General features: G+C 46.1%; 1 pseudogene; it reads left to right on the forward strand.

The window, feature by feature from the left end:
- The window catches only part of LOC137537228 (uncharacterized), a 118644-nt pseudogene that overhangs the window by 56602 nt on the left and 42953 nt on the right, over positions 1-19089 (forward strand).

The following is a 19089-nucleotide window of genomic DNA, read 5'->3' on the forward strand; positions in this document are numbered from 1 at the left end:
ACTGTAAATGCTTATCACTACATGTTAATAAGTCATGCTTCTTTAGTGAATTAACACTTACAATACAGATTGATGTGTGGTGATGTTTCCACTTGCCTTATCACCAGGATTGACTTAATGAATTGTGGCAATTGGGGTTGATTCAATAGCTATAGTGCTTTTAGCTATTAGGGGAAGCTGGGGTTAGGAAGGCTTAAAAGTTATTTAAAACTTAACCTTTTTTTTAATTTAAAGGATACCCGAACCGACATGTGACATGATGAGATAGACATGTGTATGTACAGTGCCTAGCACACAAATTACTATGCTGTGTTCCTTTTTTTCTTTCTCTGCCTGAAAGAGTTAAATATCAGGTATGTAAGTGGCGTCAGTAACTTTCCATTTTTATTTCTCTTACTCTCAGAAGCCATTTTCTGCTAGGAAAGTGTTTTACAGTTGGAATTTCTTATCAGTGAGGGTCACACTGTAGTCACTTCCTGTCTGAGTCAGGACTGAGTCAGCCACTTACATATCTGGTATTTAACTCTTTCAGACAGAGAACGAAAAAAAAGGAACACAGCGTAGTTATTTGTGCGCTAGTCACTGTATATACACATGTCTATCTCATCATGTCACATGTCAGTTTGGGTATCCTTTAACTACTTTACGACTGCCCCACGCCAACGGGCGTAGTCGCGGCGGCTGCCCTATGCGTAGGGGAGTGTTTCGAGAACTACCATGAGCAGGTACACTATTAGAGTAGGGAATGCGAGACACAGAGTAGGCACACAAAGGTCTATCAAGGCTTGTTCACACTGGCGCGATGCGTTGCGGTAAATTGCCTAGCCAAAGTCCCACTTTGCGGTCCCCACTACGTCGGAAGTGTGTGACTTAACGCTAGTGCTTACCTACGCTACTGCGCGGCTCCTGCGGAAATTTGCGTTGGCTGGATGGCGACGCAAAGATTACTTGGCCAAATGCCAGACAGGAAATACCATGTACTAACGCAGTATTCCCTGAAGGTCTGTTTTTGGCGATGCGGTGCGGCGGGTGTGACCCACCGGATACGCCAATATGCAGCGTGAAACCAGACATCAGCTTTGGAGAGACCCAAATACACAGGGCTGCTAGAAACCTCTCCTTCCCCTTGGGACAAAGTGCATAGTGTACTTCGCCACATCTTCATGCAATTTGCACTTTCCACACTGTCCCATGGGGAAGGAGAAGGTTGTCCTCGGAAGGTAAGCAAGTAAAAAAAAACAAAACGAGGTAAGCAAAAAAGTTAAAGTTCCAAATCTTATTGTTTGGTTAAAAAGGATTAGTAAAGTTTGAACGTTAATGTTAATGAATTTCTTGCATTGCTGCTTGTTTGTTTTTCTTTTTGTATGTTTCTCTCTCTCTCTCTCTCTCTCTCTCTCTCTCTCTCTCTCTCTCTCTCTCTCTCTCTCTCTCTCTCTCTCTCTCTCTCTCTCTCTCTCTCTCTCTCTCTCTCTCTCTCTCTTTTTCCATCCTTTACCCTTCCAGGTGGACCGAGCGAACGACTGATCGACCAACCAGCTGCAGCACTGATGGTGCATCCTGACAGAAGCATTGCACATCTGTCAGATTACACACAAGTCAGTGCATGCAGCGCTGCAGGACGAGATTTCTCCTCCGCAGTAAGATACGTTTGCCAAGGCATATGAGCTGAGGGGCGGTGTTGGAGTTGGCAAGCTCTTTGTATCAAACCTGGCAAAGGTTTTTTCATCCACATCGATCGATGTGAATGGAATAATCGGGTTTGCCAGGGCATAGGAGCAAAGTAGGTTTGGAAAATTTTGTGGGCGGTGCTCCAATGTCCTGGCAAACGCCATGCCCCCCTCTTTATTCACATATTTCGGCAGATATTTTTTCATCCACATTCATCAATGCGAATGCTAGAATCTTTGCCGTCCATTTTTCCTTTTATGGAAAAAAAAAGTGTATCACCCGTATGCCCAATATAAGGAGTATAGCAGAAACTCCTAATACTGGCCATACATGTAATGATTGCAGAGACGCTAAAATGCCAGGACAGACCCCACAAGTTATCCCATTTTGGAAAGAAGGCTCCCCAAGGTATTCGCTGAGAGGCATGGTGAGTTCATAGAAGATTTTATTTTTTGTCACAAGTTAGCAGAAATTGATTTTTTCATTTTTTTCTCACAAAGTGTCATTTTGTGACAAAAAATACAATTTTATATGAACTCCCTATGCCCCTCGTGGAATACCTTGTGGTCTCTTTTTTCCAAAATGGGGTCATTTCTGAGGTGTTTTTACTGTTCTGGCATTGTTTGGTAGGGCCTAAATTGTGAGCACCCCTGTAAAGCCTAAAGGTGCTCATTGGACTTTGGGCCCCTTAGCGCAATTAGGGTGCAAAAAAGTGCCACACATGTGGTATTGCCGTACTTAGGAGAAGTAGTAAATGTGTTTTGGGGTGTCTTTCCACACATACCCATGCTGGGTGGGAGAAATATCTCTGTAAATGACAATTTAATGTGAAAAAATTGTCATTTACAGAGATATTTCTCACACACAGGATTGGTTATGTGTGAAAATACACCCCAAAACACATTATACTACTTTTCCTAAGTACAGCGATGCCACACGTGTGACATATTTTTGCAGCCTAGCTGTGCAAAGGGGCCTAAAGTCCAATGAGTACCTTAAGGATTTCACAGGTCAATTTTAATTATTTGGTTTTCAGACTACTCCTCACGGTTTTCTGCCCCTAAAATGTCAAGGCAGTATAGGAACCCCACAAGTGACCCCATTTTGGAAAGAAGACACCCCAAGGTATTCCGTGAGGGGTATGGTGAGTTCATAGAAGATTTTATTTTTTGTCACAAGTTAGTGGAAAACTAAAAAAATTAATTTTCACTAACTTGTGTCAAAAAATGTAGTGAAAATTAATTTTTTTAGTTTTCCACTAACTTGTGACAAAAAATAAAATCTTCTATGAACTCACCATACCCCTCACGGAATACCTTGGGGTGTCTTCTTTCCAAAATGGGGTCACTTGTGGGGTTCCTATACTTCCCTGGCATTTTAGGGGCCCTAAACCGTGAGGAGTAGTCTGGAAAACAAATGAGTAAAATTGACCTGTGAAATCCTGAAGGTACTCATTAGACTGTGGGCCCCTTTGCACAGCTAGGCTGCAAAAAAGTGTCACACGTGGTATCGCCGTACTCAGGAGAAGTAGTATAATGTGTTTTGGGGTGTATTTTTACACATACCCATGCTGGGTGGGAGAAATATCTCTGGAAATGGACAATTGTGTGTAAAAAAATAAAATAAAAAAATTGTCATTTACAGAGCGATTTCTCCCACCCAGCATCGGTATGTGTAAAAATACACCCCAAAACACATTATACTACTCCTGAATACGGCGATACCACATGTGTGGCACTTTTTTGCAGCCTAACTGCGCTAAAGGCCCAAAGTCCTATGAGCACCTTTAGGCTTAACAGGGGTGCTTACAATTAGGACAGTAAACACCGCACAAATTGTGGAAAGTAGACACCCCAAAGTATTCAGAGAGGAGCATGGTGAGTCCGTGGCAGATTTCATTTTTTTTTTTATTGTCGCAAGTTAGCAGAAATGGAAACTATTTTTTTAAAAAAAAAAATTTTGGCACAAAGTGTCATTTTCCGCTAACTTATGACAAAAAATAAACTCACCATGCCTCTCAGTGAATACTTTGAGATTTCTTCTTTGCAAAATGGGGTCATTTGGGGGGTATTTATACTATCCTGGAATTCTAGCACCTCATGAAATATGACAGGTGCTCAGAAAAGTCAGAGATGCTTCAAAATGGGAAAATTCACTTTTGGCACCATAGTTTGTAAACGCTATAACTTTTACCCAAACCAATAAATATACACTGAATGGGGTTTTTTTTAAATCAAAGACATGTAGCACAATAAATTTGGACAACAATGTATACAGAAATATTAATTTATTTGACAAATTTTATCACAGAAAGTTAAAAAAAAATCATTTTTTTTGACAAAATTCATGTCTTATTTGATGAATATAATAAAAACTAAAAACCGCAGCAGCAATCAAATAGCAGCAAAAGAAAGCTGTATTAGTGACAAGAAAAGGAGGGAAAATTCATTTAGGTGGTAGGTTGTATGACCGAGCAATAAACCATTAAAGCTGCAGTGGTCTGAATTGTAAAAAATGGCCTGGTCTTTAGGGGGGTTTAGCACTGCAGTCCTCCAGTGGTTAAAAGAAACAGGGAGATTGGCCATTAGAGGATGGGCAACAGCGACATTCAGGGAGAACTGGGGAGGAGATTGTGTCTCAGAAGTTCAGCAGAATAGGTGCCGTATCTATTCCTGATTCTCTCCTCTCTCACTTCAATTCTACAGTTACTATTTACATGCTATAAAACACAATGGGGTCGATTCACTAACTATAGCGCTGCCAAACAGTGAGACTAAACTACTGTTACGAGCGCTAATAGAGCAGCGCAACCTATTTCCTCTGTGCATGCTACGTCACATGACTTAGTAGCGGCCGCTTTTATGAAGGATCGCGGGAGCAATACATCACTACCGCGTGGCAAATCAAGGCAGCGGCCGTTGCTAAGTAACACACGCTATTCTGCCACTAGTGCATGTAGCGTGCACAGAGGAAATATTAAGCTAACTGTTAAACCTTCCTAACCCCAGCTTCCCCTAATCAGGCAGTCCTTGTTGTATATGTGGACGAGGTCAGCCAGATTCTCTGCTCTGCATGGCCTGACCTATATTCATCATGGAATATTATGTTAGTGGGCAATCAGGAAACAACCGCTCGACTGCACTGTGGAAGGCAGTGCTGGACCATAGGCAGCCAGGCCTGGACACTGTAGTAAAGAAGAAAGATGCGGTCCGCAACAAGTCTCTCCACAGTCTTGTAGTTTATTTAGGACGTATCCTCACAGCATTTAAAAAAAGTACAAAGCTGACATGTTTCGGGCCATACAGCCCTTAATCATAGCACATAGCCACAGCTCATATTTCTCAGTTAAAAAGGGGGGAGAAAAGAGTGCCACACCCAAAGTCGACATGGGCCAGCCCACATGCGGGAGGGTCCAGCATAACAATATAAGCTGTCAGTCAATGGGTGAGCACCAGCCCCATATACAAAGTAAACATCTATTAAAAGGTATAAATTCTTGTAGGCAACATAAAACCAAGAAAAAAAGAAAAAAAACTTTAAAGAACAATCAAAGTGCACAAAGAGGAGTACAAAATTATATAATACACCATTTGTTCACCCGCATTAACGATGGGCACATCACCCAATACATAAATGTATGCAACAGGACATCATGTTATTTGACAAATGGTTAAGTTAGATAAAATTAACCTGTAACCAGAGCTATGTCCCATCTGGCATTAAGTCCCTCTGGGACCCTGGTCCCCAGGCGAAAGATCCACAGAGCCTCCCTTTTGCGAATAATAGCTAGTAGATCCCCTCCTCTCCTGGGCAAAAAGACCCTTTCAATCCCCTGGAAGGAAAAACCAGACATGTCACCACCATGTATGTTCCTAAAGTTTTTGGCAACATTTGAAATATTCCTGGTGGACCAAGATGCCCCTAAATAGTGCTCATAAATCCTGGCTCTAAGCGGTCTAGTAGTACATCCTACATACTGCAGCAAACAGATATTACAGGTGACCATGTAGATGACGTTACGGGTGTTACAATTTATAAAGTGTTTCAGCATGCACTTGTATCCATTAGTGAAAGATTCAACTAATTTCGTTTTGTGGTGTACATGACAATACTGGCAGGTTGAAACATCACACCTATAAGATCCTTTAATGGCGAGCCAGGTAAGGGGTCTGTCCTCAGTGCCAAACAAACTTGGGGATAAAGTGCTACCGAGTGTGGGAGCTCGCCTGCTGGCAAAGTTCACCCCACCCTGCAGAAAGGGCTGCAAATCGACATCTCCCTCCAGGACAGGTAAATACTTGGAGATGATGCGTTTCACATCCTGAAATTCGGAACTGAAGGTGGTGACAAACACAGGCCTCTCTCTCGGCTCTAGATGCAGGCCCCCGTACCAGTCTATCCCTTGTAATAGAAAGGGCCCGCCTCTTGCCATTCTCTATTGTCCATCTAGGATACCCTCTCTCATAGAGTCGCTTTTCCAAAATGGAGAATTCCTGTTGTAGGGTTAAATCATCCGAGCAATTCCGGCGCGCGCGAATGAATTCACCAACCGGAATCGCTCGGATGGTGTGTGCAGGATGGCAACTATTAGCTCGTAATGTAGAATTGCCTGCACACTGTTTCCTATATGTCTTGGTGTGTATGGTGTTGGAAATCAAACAACCTGTTAACGTTATATCCAAATAATCAATGGAGGACTGGTGCCAAGTATATGTGAACTGCAGATTACATTGGTTGTCATTAAGGGAGGTCATAAAGGAATCGACAGAAGTCGACTCACCCCTCCAGACAACCAAAATATCATCAATAAATCTCCCGTACCACGCAATACTATCCAATAGGCGTCCCCCACCCCCAAAGATGTGGAACTCTTCCCACCACCCCATATAAAGATTCACCAGGGACGGTGAGAATTTAGCACCCATTGATGCCCCACACCTCTGGAGGTAGAAGACGCCATCAAACATAAAATAGTTGCGGGTCAGGAGATAATCTACAGCTGCACAAATAAACACCCGGAGATCCACAGAGTATCCTGAATATCTTTCCAGATGATACTGGAGGGCCGTCAATGCCAGATGATGGGGTATACACGAATACAGGGCTTTCACATCAATTGTGAGCAAACTGCAGTCTGCCCTCCATCTAACCCCCTCCAAACTTGCCAACAGATGCCTGGAATCTTTTAGATATCCCGGCAGCCGTCGGACCAGGGGCTGAAGCATTGAGTCCACCCAATCGCTCAGGCGCTCCCCCAGAGACCCAATGCCAGCAACAATGGGTCTGCCTTCTGGAGGAGTGCCCGGTTTGTGGATTTTAGGAAGATGGTGGAACACTGGTATGGTGGGATGTGATACAGTCAAATAGCTGGCTAATCTGTGTTCCAAGACTCCCAAACTCTCCCCATATCTGATAAGGCTGCGTAGTTGCTCGTGAAACTCCTGGGTGGGATTTCCTGGTAAGCGAGTATAGGTACACTTGTCCTCGACTTGTCTCAGAGCCTCTGCCCTATAGTCAGACCTGTCAAGGACAACGACCGCTCCCCCCCTTATCTGCATTACGTATAATTATATCCTTATTACCCTCCAATTTCTTAATGGCTGCGAATTCGGCTCTAGTGAGGTTGGATTTACGTTGTGTATGAGGGGTACCAGATAATTTCACCAGCTCCTGCTCTACCAGGTCCTGAAAAACTTCTACTGGGGTGGTTCTAGCAGTTAGTGGGTAGAAATCAGGATTCCTGACTCTAACGGGCTGCACATCTTCTACCGAGACAAGACCTGCACTGTCGGAAGCCAGAAAATCAAGCGTCCATCTAGCGCAGGTGTCTTGAAAATTCTCGATGTCGGGTATTTCTATCTTTGCTTTACTATGTTGGTTAACCTCCCCATTGGAACCAAAATGTTTCTTTAGAAGTATGGATCTAATGAATTTGTTGACGTCTAAGAGTGTGTCAAACACATCGAAATGATGTGTGGGGGAGAAAGATAGACCTTTGGACAATAAAGATAATTCAAGACTGTGGAGAGACTTGTTGCGGACCGCATCTCTCTTCTTTACTATTATGTTAGTGGCTTGTATAATTAGCTGCTGCAGCAGGACTTGTAATTCCATTAGGAATAGCGGCCGTGTTGTTTGGCCTCGCTCTCCCTGACCTCCCCACACTGTAATCTTGGATTGCAGGTTACTATTACAGTAAAGCACTTTCTCCAACTAGAGTAGACATAGCCCCGCCCCCTTGTCATAGCCTCCGAAGAAGCGCTTGTGTGTGAAACTGCCGTCAGGCTCCCAGCAACCAGCACCCACCATTATCCACCCCCGCACCGGTACGTGTTTAGTCTCTTCTTATGGACTGTGAGGTGATGATGTAACACACAGCCTACTTGTCTGCACATTGCCAAATAAAGGAAGTTGTACAGCAGTGCCGACCATCCTCTTTCCTTTCATCCCTAATGATAATTGTTCCTCCCCTCAGAATTCTCTAACAGGAAGTGATGATGTTTCTCTATTTGCAGGGCGGAGTCCCGACATCAGCAACCTCTCAGAGACTCGTCTCTCTGTATCCACAGACTGTACAACGGATGGTGATGTCACTGGACAAGAGTCTCCTGCAGATATCCCGGTTATCCCAAATATTCCCCCAGACTCACCTCACCTCTCTAACCCTGAGGGGGGGGCTCATACCCAGCACAGATCTCTCCCTGCTAGAGGGTCTTATTCCTGTTCCATGTGTACGAAATGTTTTGTTTGGAAATCAGCTCTTGTCAGACACCAGGGATCTCACACTGTCGAGAAGCCCTATTCTTGTGCTGAGTGTGGGAAATGTTTTGTGAGGAGATCAAATCTTGTCAGTCATGAGAGATCTCACACTGATGAGAAGCCCTATTCATGTACTGAGTGTGGGAAATGTTTTTTGAGTAAATCAAATCTTGTCACACATGAGAGATCTCATACTGGTTCGAAGCCCTATTCATGTGCTGAGTGTGGGAAATGTTTTGCACAGAAATCACACCTTGTCATCCATGAGAGATCTCACACTGGTGAGAAGCCCTATTCATGTGCTGACTGTGGGAAATTTTTTAGTGATAAATCATATCTTGTCACTCATGAGAGATCTCATACTGGTGAGAAGCCCTATTCATGTGCTGAGTGTGGGAAATGTTTTACTCAGAAATCACACTTTGTCATCCATGAGAGATTTCACACGGGTGAGAAGCCCTATTCATGTGCTGAGTGTGGGAAATGCTTTGTGAGTAAATCACATCTTATCACACATGAGAGATCTCATACTGGTGAAAATCCCTATTCATGTGCTGAGTGTGGGAATAGTTTTCCTGATAAATCAAATCTTGTCGCACATCAGAGATCTCACACTGGTGAGAAGCCCTATTCATGTGCTGAGTGTGGGAAATGTTTTGCTGATAAATCAAATCTTGTCAGGCATGAGAGATCTCACACTGGTGAGAAGCCTTATTCATGTGCTGAGTGTGGGAAATGTTTTGCACAGAAATCAGACCTTGTGAGGCATGACAGATATCACACTGGTGAGAAGCCTTTTTCATGTTCTGAGTGTGGGAAATGTTTTTTTAAGAAATCACACCTTATTAGCCATGAGATATTACACACTGGTGAGAAGCCAGATTAATGTGCTGTGTGTGGAAAATGGTTTGTTAGTAAATCACATCTTGTCACACATGAGAGACCTCATACTGATGAGAAGACTTATTCATGTGCTGAGTGTGGGAAATGTTTGGTGAGTAAATCACAGCCACAAATGTTCTGATAAACATTGTTTTGTTTTTTCTTCTTCTTCTTTTTTTTTTTTTTTTTTTTTTTTTTTTACACCATATTTACACACAATGCTGAGGATTTTCATGCTACTCAGTGCATTGGTTTATAAAGTGTTAGTCCTGAACTGAAGTGACATGATGAGATAAATATGGGTACATATAGTACTGAGCCTAGTTAGCACTTGCTTTATGTTCACTTTTTTATTGTCCAATGTAAGGGTTAATTAACCAGGTACTTTATCTATACAAATAAGGCAGGATCTGCAGTCGCATGCAGCCATGGCTCTCCTTAAGAGCAAATAAAACCCAAAAAAACACTTTTATCTGGCTGAACAAACACTCCTGACAACACAAGAGTGCTGAAATTATCATTATTTATTTTTGCTAGGAGCTGAATAAACAAGATTTGAAATCACACTGATTTTGCTGCTGTGCATAATTCAGAGTCAGGATAACATCTCCTTAAATTGAAAATAAGAATGTGAGACTCCAGGAAAGTTCTATATAACATGGTTATTTACCTGCTGTGAGCTACAGATGTGGGGATATTAGAAGCTCCCATTCATCCAGACTGAACTGAGGACAGGAGATTTCCCTCTCTCTGTGTCTCTGTTTTACAGTCAACAGCCCAAGTTCATCAGGAACTGTCCTCCGGCGAACAGTTTGGGCCATCTCTACCAGTGACAGGTACAAACTCCAAAGAGTGATTAGCTCTGTGGAAAAGATCATTGGATCATCCCTGCTACCTCGCAATCTCCACATGGCGAGAATGAGATCAAGGGCCACCAAGATCTAGCGTGACCCCTCCCACCCAGGCAACCGCTTCTTTGAGCTCCTCCCATTGGGCCGCCGTGATAGGACCATCTCCTCTAGAATAAACAGGCAAAGGAGCACCTTCAGGCTGTCTTCCTTCTGAACTCGATCCCCCCCCTGCTGAGCCCGCCCTTCTGCTGAACTTTATTCTTCCCCTGCTGAGCCTGCTCTCCTGCTGAACTCTATCCGTCCCCTACTGAGCCCGCCCTCCTGCTGAACTTTATCCCTCCCCTGCTGAGCCCTCCTTCCTGCTGAACTCTATCCCTCCCCTGCTGAGCCCACCCTCCTGATGAACTCTCTCCGTTCCCTGCTGAGCCCACCCTCCTGATGAACTCTATCCCTCCACTGCTGAGCCTGCCCTTCTGCAGTAATCCTACTTCTCAGATAGCAGAGACTCTCCTGTGCCCGCTCCGGTTCTCCAAACACCACACGGGTGCAGCACCCTCTTAGCACCTCTGTAGTGCAATATCACCTGCACAGTTGTATTATTACACTCATGCTGTAAATGTTTTCCACCTACACCACTTGTAGACTATTGTTCTTGGTTTGTCTGCCATTTTCTGTTTATCTGTTGCCAATGCTAAAGCAGCGCAGCTTAATGACAGGAGCGCGAGGTAAAAATCTCCAGCGCACTCTATGCTGCGGTAGTGCTAACCTACGCATGCTCGATTCGCTTAACGGGTGCATCTCTGAACCCACCCTGAGCCCCTGGCTTCACAGGATGAGATCCCAGCACTTTGATTGGCCCAATAGGCTATTTGTAACGTGACAAGAAGCCGATTGGGCCAATAAAACAGGGAACGCCCGTTAAGTTAATGGATCATGCGTAAGGTTAATGAATAAACCACATAGTGATAGTAACAAAGGTGGAAATGGAGGAATTATACAAGTATGCCAGATATTTCAAATATTTAAACAAGTTGTACACAGTTTTAATCATTTCAGAGAAGATTCAGAGTTTAACATGTTTATGGCAGATGGGAAAAAGCTGGTTTTTAGTCTGTTTGTGTGTATGCAGATTGATCCAAACGTCTGCCTGATGGAAGGAGTTCATACAAGGCATTTCTGGGGGGAGTGTTGTCCTTGATAATGATTTTGGCCCTTCTCATACAGTGAGTTTTAGACAATTATCCAGAATTGACTCTTAAGCAACCAGAAACTACACTTATCTGGCATTTGCTGATCCCTGTCAGTGCCAGATAATGGGGGTTTTACTGCACAAGAGTTCCAGTGATGGTAGTTCAGTGCCGATAATGATTTCTGCTGTTATTACAGCTGGCTGCAGGGCTTCTCTGGCAGCCTTGGTGCAGCTGGTGTACCAGGCCGGCATGCAGTTGGTCAGACCGCTTTCTATAGTGCATCTGTAGTAGTTAACCAGCAGCTTCTGTGGAAGGTTAGCGCTCCTTAGTTTTCTCATAAAGTAGAGGCACTGTTGTGCTTTGCCAGTTACAGCTAAAGCATTGTCAGCCCAGGAGTGGACTATTGCACTGGCCACAGGGCATCTGGGTGTCACTGCAGTACATTGAGGCTCGGGCCTCTTCTGCTTTACACCTCAGTGGTAGCAGAGACTATAAAATTCAGGGGACATCTATGTGGACACCATTACACTGCAATGCACCTGCTGCATTGTGACATCACATAGGCGGTGCATTGCAGTGTGGCAAACCTCGGCTGTTATGCTACAAAGACACACTGTGACCAGAGCCTTACTGTATACTGTAAGCAGATCTATACATGTAATGGTATGTGTGCCACATTCTGCACACTCACTTGCTTCAGCTCAGCAGACAATGCACAGAAATGCATGTATAGTTGTGGCTGTGCGAGGAAAGATCCCCCCTCCCCATCCAGAGCGGAGCAGTATGCATGGCAGACCTCTGTGTACCCCCCATGTGCGGAGTGATGTTGGCCCATCTTGTGTTGTTAGCCATGACATATATTGATGGCAATGGCAGACCTCTGTGTGTCCCCCTCCCCTGTGCATAATGTGCAGTACCAGATACTGACGTGATTGTGCCGCCCCTGAGTCTACCAGCCACTGCAATATATGTATTTAGGCTGAGCAGTAATGGCTGCGTGTCCCCCGCTATGTGCACTGTGTCCCGTATTGTGTGCAGCTGATTTGGGTAATGCCCATTAGATAAAGGCTTACCACCATGCTGCCGCCCACCAGAACAGAATGTAAGGCAGACAGCTCCTCTGTGTCCCTGCACCCCGAGTGTCCCCGGCATAAGCAGAGCGCTGTGTCCCCCGCTATGTGCCCTGTGTCCCGTATTGTGTGCAGCTGATTACAGTAATGCCCATTAGATAAAGGCTTACCACCATGCTGCCACCCACCAGAACAGAATGTAAGGCAGACAGATCCTCTGTGTCCCTGCACCCCGAGTGTCCCCCGCATAAGCAGAGCGCTGTGTGTCCCCCGCTATGTGTCCTGTATTGTGTGCAGCTGATTACAGTAATGCCCATTAGATAAAGGCTTACCACCATGCTGCCCACCAGAACAGAATGTAAGGCAGACAGCTCCTCTGTGTCCCTGCACCCCGAGTGTCCCCGGCATAAGCAGAGCACTGTGTGTCCCCCGCTATGTGCACTGTGTCCCGTATTGTGTGCAGCTGATTACAGTAATGCCCATTAGATAAAGGCTTACCACCATGCTGCTGCCCACCAGAACAGAATGTAAGGCAGACAGATCCTCTGTGTCCCTGCACCCCGAGTGTCCCCCGCATAAGCAGAGCACTGTGTGTCCCCCGCTATGTGCTCTGTGTCCTGTATTGTGTGCAGCTGATTACAGTAATGCCCATTAGATAAAGGCTTACCACCATGCTGCCGCCTACCAGAACAGAATGTAAGGCAGACAGATCCTCTGTGTCCCTGCACCCCGAGTGTCCCCGGCATAAGCAGAGCGCTGTGTGTCCCCCGCTATGTGCACTGTGTCCTGTATTGTGTGCAGCTGATTACGGTAATGCCCATTAGATAAAGGCTTACCACCATGCTGCCGCCCACCAGAACAGAATGTAAGGCAGACAGATCCTCTGTGTTCCTGCACCCAGAGTGTCCCCGGCATAAGCAGAACACTGTGTGTCCCCCGCTATGTGCCCTGTGTCCTGTATTGTGTGCAGCTGATTTGGGTAATGCCCATTAGATAAAGGCTTACCACCATGCTGCCGCCCACCAGAACAGAATGTAAGGCAGACAGCTCCTCTGTGTCCCTGCACCCCGAGTGTCCCCGGCATAAGCAGAGCGCTGTGTGTCCCCCGCTATGTGCACTGTGTCCTGTATTGTGTGCAGCTGATTACGGTAATGCCCATTAGATAAAGGCTTACCACCATGCTGCCACCCACCAGAACAGAATGTAAGGCAGACAGATCCTCTGTGTTCCTGCACCCAGAGTGTCCCCGGCATAAGCAGAACACTGTGTGTCCCCCGCTATGTGCCCTGTGTCCTGTATTGTGTGCAGCTGATTACAGTAATGCCCATTAGATAAAGGCTTACCACCATGCTGCCCACCAGAACAGAATGTAAGGCAGACAGATCCTCTGTGTCCCTGCACCCCGAGTGTCCCCGGCATAAGCAGAGCGCTGTGTGTCCCCCGCTATGTGCACTGTGTCCTGTATTGTGTGCAGCTGATTACGGTAATGCCCATTAGATAAAGGCTTACCACCATGCTGCCGCCCACCAGAACAGAATGTAAGGCAGACAGATCCTCTGTGTTCCTGCACCCAGAGTGTCCCCGGCATAAGCAGAACACTGTGTGTCCCCCGCTATGTGCCCTGTGTCCTGTATTGTGTGCAGCTGATTTGGGTAATGCCCATTAGATAAAGGCTTACCACCATGCTGCCGCCCACCAGAACAGAATGTAAGGCAGACAGCTCCTCTGTGTCCCTGCACCCCGAGTGTCCCCGGCATAAGCAGAGCACTGTGTGTCCCCCCGCTATGTGCACTGTGTCCTGTATTGTGTGCAGCTGATTACGGTAATGCCCATTAGATAAAGGCTTACCACCATGCTGCCGCCCACCAGAACAGAATGTAAGGCAGACAGATCCTCTGTGTCCCTGCACCCCGAGTGTCCCCAGCATAAGCAGAGAGTTGTGTTCTTCTTTTGGTAACAGAGCTCAACTTGAGCATTCCGCCATAGCTTTTCAGTTACGCATCCACCGTAGCTTGTCAGTTGCGCATCCTCCGTAGCTTGTCCGTTGTGCATCATCCGTGGCTTGTCAGTTTCCCATCCTGTGCAGCTTGTCAGTTGCCCATCCTGTGCAGCTTGTCAGTTGGGCATCCTCTGTAGCTTGTCAGTTGGGCATCCTATGTAGCTTGTCAGTTGGGCATCCTCTGTAGCTTGTCAGTTGGGCATCCTCTGTAGCTTGTCAGTTGGGCATCCTCTGTAGCTTGTCAGTTGGGCATCCTCTGTAGCTTGTCAGTTGGGCATCCTCTGTAGCTTGTCAGTTGGGCATCCTCTGTAGCTTGTCAGTTGGGCATCCTCTGTAGCTTGTCAGTTGGGCATCCTCTGTAGCTTGTCAGTTGGGCATCCTCTGTAGCTTGTCAGTTGGGCATCCTCTGTAGCTTGTCAGTTGTGCATCATCCTTAGCTTGTCAGTTGAGTATCCTCTGTAGCTTGTCAGTTGCGCATTCTCTGTAGCTTGTCAGTTGCGCATTCTCTGTAGCTTGTCAGTTGCGCATCATCTGTAGCTTGTCAGTTGCGCATTCTCTGTAGCTTGTCAGTTGCGCATCATCTGTAGCTTGTCAGTTGCGCATCATCTGTAGCTTGTCAGTTGCGCATTCTCTGTAGCTTGTCAGTTGCGCATCATCTGTAGCTTGTCAGTTGCGCATCATCTGTAGCTTGTCAGTTGCGCATCCTCTGTAGCTTGTCAGTTGTGCATCCACTGCAGCTTGTCCGTTGCGCATCCTCTGTAGCCTGTCAGTTGCGCGCCTTCCATAGCTTGTCAGTTGTGCATCATCCGTAGCATATCAGTTGCGCATCATCCGTAGCATGTCAGTTGCGCACCTTCTGTAGCTTGTAAGTTGCACATCATCCGTAGCTTGTCAGTTGTGTATTCTCTGTAGATTGTCAGTCGTGCATCCTCCATAGCTTGTAATTGGAAAGTACAGCGCTCTCACACCAGCCACATATAGTCCAAAATACACTCCCCAGTTCCTTATGGTAGTTCTCAACAGTTCACTATAATGTCCAATAGTCTTAGCCTTCCTTCACAGTAGTAGGTATCACGCTCACCAGATGTGATAGCTGACAAATTACAATCAGCATAAACAGCATGTATCAATGTCATCTGGCGCTCCCCTCTCAGAATTCCTCTTATGCGTACCTCAGAGCAAACAAACATATAGCATAGCGTAATACTGTTTAGATGGTGAAATAGGCACACCTCCACCTGTGACACTAATCACCCGTGTGTTGAAGCAAGTCACCATACACCCAGTGTGTATGAATGATATGGTTGCGGGCTCACCAGATTCAAATGCTGATCATGTGTAGGACCAGCTAACAGCGCTTTAGTGATCAATCAGCCTCCCAAGTCCAGCAGAGTCTTCTTCCTTAAAAGACTCAAAGCGGAATCGCCATAGTGTAATACCATTTATTAAAACATTAAAAAACAAGTAGTGCACTCACATTTCATATTCCAATCATGCGCATGTAATAGAAGTTCCTGTAGACGTCCTCCTAGATGCTAAACTCGCGTCTCCACACAGCGCCACGATGCCACGCCCTACTGGTTTCGTCATATGACTCATCAGGAGCCCCTGGCGCTGTGTGGAGACGCGAGTTTGGCAACTAGGAGGACGTCCCATTGTTCTCCCCAGAGCCTTTTAACTGGGCGGAGCGCCCGGCTGGTGGTCAGTCCCCGCCCGGCTGCTGTGATCACTCCCTGTCAGCAGCATATTTGCCGTTCTCCACACTCGTCCAGCACAGTGCTCAGCGGCTGTGGCATTGGAGCTGGCCGCTGTCACTCTGACACAATCTCCACCCTCCTCAGCTCCTGACATTACAAAGCAAGACCGCGGGAGCTTTGAAGGAGTCGGAGCACTCAGAGAAAGAACTGAGAGAAGGTGGGCTTACTGTGTTCCCTCTGGTGAGTCACTCACTGATCTGCCTGAGTAGTGCAGAGAACGGCTCTCCTCCTCCTGTCTTCCCATCATGCAGGACATTTCCCAGCACGTGCTCCAGCCTCACCCAATCAGAGGTCACAGCACAGAGAACAGTGTGGAGCAGCGCTCGTTCATGCCGGGGAGAGCAGCAGCAGGGCAGATGGCTATCTGATAGCAGTAATGGTCCCCCTGCAAGGGAATACTTGTGATGACTGTCAGCTGCCGTCTCTGTGCTACCGAGACAGGTATTAAACAACTTTACAGCCACTACTGCTTCCCTTCCCCCACTGCTCTGCCGGAGACGTTACATAGCTGTGAATCTAGCTGTCCTGGACATCAGTCTGCAGACTTCCTGCAGTGTGCTGTCCACTCACAAACATTTTCTTTTCTGCATTAGTCTGTCTCCCTCTTACACATTTCTCTCTCACACACTTTCTCCTTCTTTTTCTTTCCCCTTTCCCAGTCCTTTTCACATACACTCTCTCTGTCCCTCAAAGACAATCTATCTTCCTCCCAGACTCACACCTATTCCTCTTCCCTTCAGTTTGCATTCACTTCTTCTACTCAACCCCCCTCTGTCCTCTATATACTGTATTTCCTGTATACAGTATGTATGTTTGTTTACCAGTGCTTGATTTTTTTTAAGGGGAGAAGCCACAGTACAAACCCCCAAGCACTTTTATTTTCCTTTGTAGTGCATGCTGTTTAGCATAGACAAACAACAAGCATGTCTACACTGTGTTTGCTACTGCTATGACAGCCAAAACTATTGTGAGACTTTTTGAATTCGATAACAAAACAGTCTGTGGGGATGTGTGGTTTTGGACCTAAATTAGTCACCCTGTCCACAGCCCCGTTCTGTTATTAGGGCTGGTTCAGACGGACGCTTGTGCAGCGTTTACCGCCAGCGTTCAGGGCTTGGCGTTAAACGCTCCCATTCAAGTGAATGGGAGCGTTTATACCAAGCTTTTACGCGCGTTTGCACGAACGCGGCGTTCGGGTCCCGATTTTCCCTGGTGTTCAAGGAGCCCCTGGAAGCTACATGTAGCTTCCAGGGGCGGTTAACCGCGACGGGTAATGTCCCTCTAGGGGAAGAAAAAACGCGAACGCATCCGAACGCAACGCGAACGCTGCTGAAAGCTCGAACGCATCACCACCGCAACGCCAACGAACGCAAAGCCTCTGAACGTCCGTCTGAACCAGCCCTTAATCTGGCTTTGGCAGCACTTTATCGGATTGCACATCAAAACGGCACCATTCAGTGCAAGATGTCTTTCTCCATTAGCATCACTAAGGGCCTTTTTTCACTAGCCTGCGATTTGCGATTTGCTTCTGATCGTCGATCGCAAGGTACATTAAACTAATGGAAACTGCAGCAGCAATTTCCATTAGTGCGATCCGATTGCGATGCGATTTTGGTCAAAGCGCAATCGTCGTCCTGCCGCATTTTGTATGCGTTTGAGCTGGACTATAATGAGTATAGTAGCTCAATCGCAATCGCATGGTGGAAATTGAAACGCGATCGCAATCGCGATCGCATTCCATAGTGGAAAAGAGCCCTTAGTGTAATCCTCTCTCCCTATCGGAAATGCCTAGCATGATTACCTCACCAGGTAACAACCAGCGTGCTCCACCTACTCTTTTCCCCAGCATGATCCTCCCTGTCCATTCTCACCTAGTAGTAGCAGACATCACCCTCTTTCCCCACCCATCGTGACCATAATTTCCCACCCGGCTACTTTTTCATGCCACCCAGCTGGAAAAAAATTCTGGGGAGAACACTGCGTCCACAGGAACTTCTATTACATGCGCATGATTGGAATATGAAATGTGAGTGCACTACTTGTTTTTTAATGTTTTAATAAATGGTATTACACTATGGCGATTCCGCTTTGAGTCTTTTAAGGAAGAAGACTCTGCTGGACTTGGGAGGCTGATTGATCACTAAAGCGCTGTTAGCTGGTCCTACACATGATCAGCATTTGAATCTGGTGAGCCCGCAACCATATCATTTCATACACACTGGGTGTATGGTGACTTGCTTCAACACACGGGTGATTAGTGTCACAGGTGGAGGTGTGCCTATTTCACCATCTAAACAGTATTACGCTATGCTATATGTTTGTTTGCTCTGAGGTACGCATAAGAGGGATTCTGAGAGGGGAGCGCAAGATGACATCTGATACATGCTGTTTATGCTGATTGTAATTTGTCAGCCATCACATCTGGTGAGCGTGATACCTACTACTGTGAAGGAAGGCTAAGACTATTGGACATTATAGTGAACTGTTGAGAACTACCATAAGGAACTGGGGAGTGTATTTTGGACTATATGTGGCTGGTGTGAGAGCGCTGTACTTTCCAATTACATTCATTTAGGGTGTTAATACTCACCCAGTTGTGTAGCGATCCATCCAGCTAGCATTTGTGATTTTTATAGTTTTATTGGAAACTTATGTACATCTAAAATTGATTATTGTTTGCCCGCTAAGGAGCGCATATACCACTGTGTCCATTATCCTCCATAGCTTGTCAGTAGCACTCTCTCTTTGCTACCATTAGTTGAGGCAACCGGAAGCCTCAACTAATCTGCATGCCTGAGGGATAATAGGGACTTTGTTTTTAGGGTGTTTGCAGCCACTTACTGATGCTCCAGCGACGTCTAGCAGTCTTCCTCCTGCTCCTAGCCGCTTCCAATGTCCGTGCACACAAGTCTG

Source organism: Hyperolius riggenbachi, chromosome 10 (genome assembly GCF_040937935.1).
Source record: "Hyperolius riggenbachi isolate aHypRig1 chromosome 10, aHypRig1.pri, whole genome shotgun sequence".
In the NCBI taxonomy this organism is placed as follows: domain Eukaryota; kingdom Metazoa; phylum Chordata; class Amphibia; order Anura; family Hyperoliidae; genus Hyperolius; species Hyperolius riggenbachi.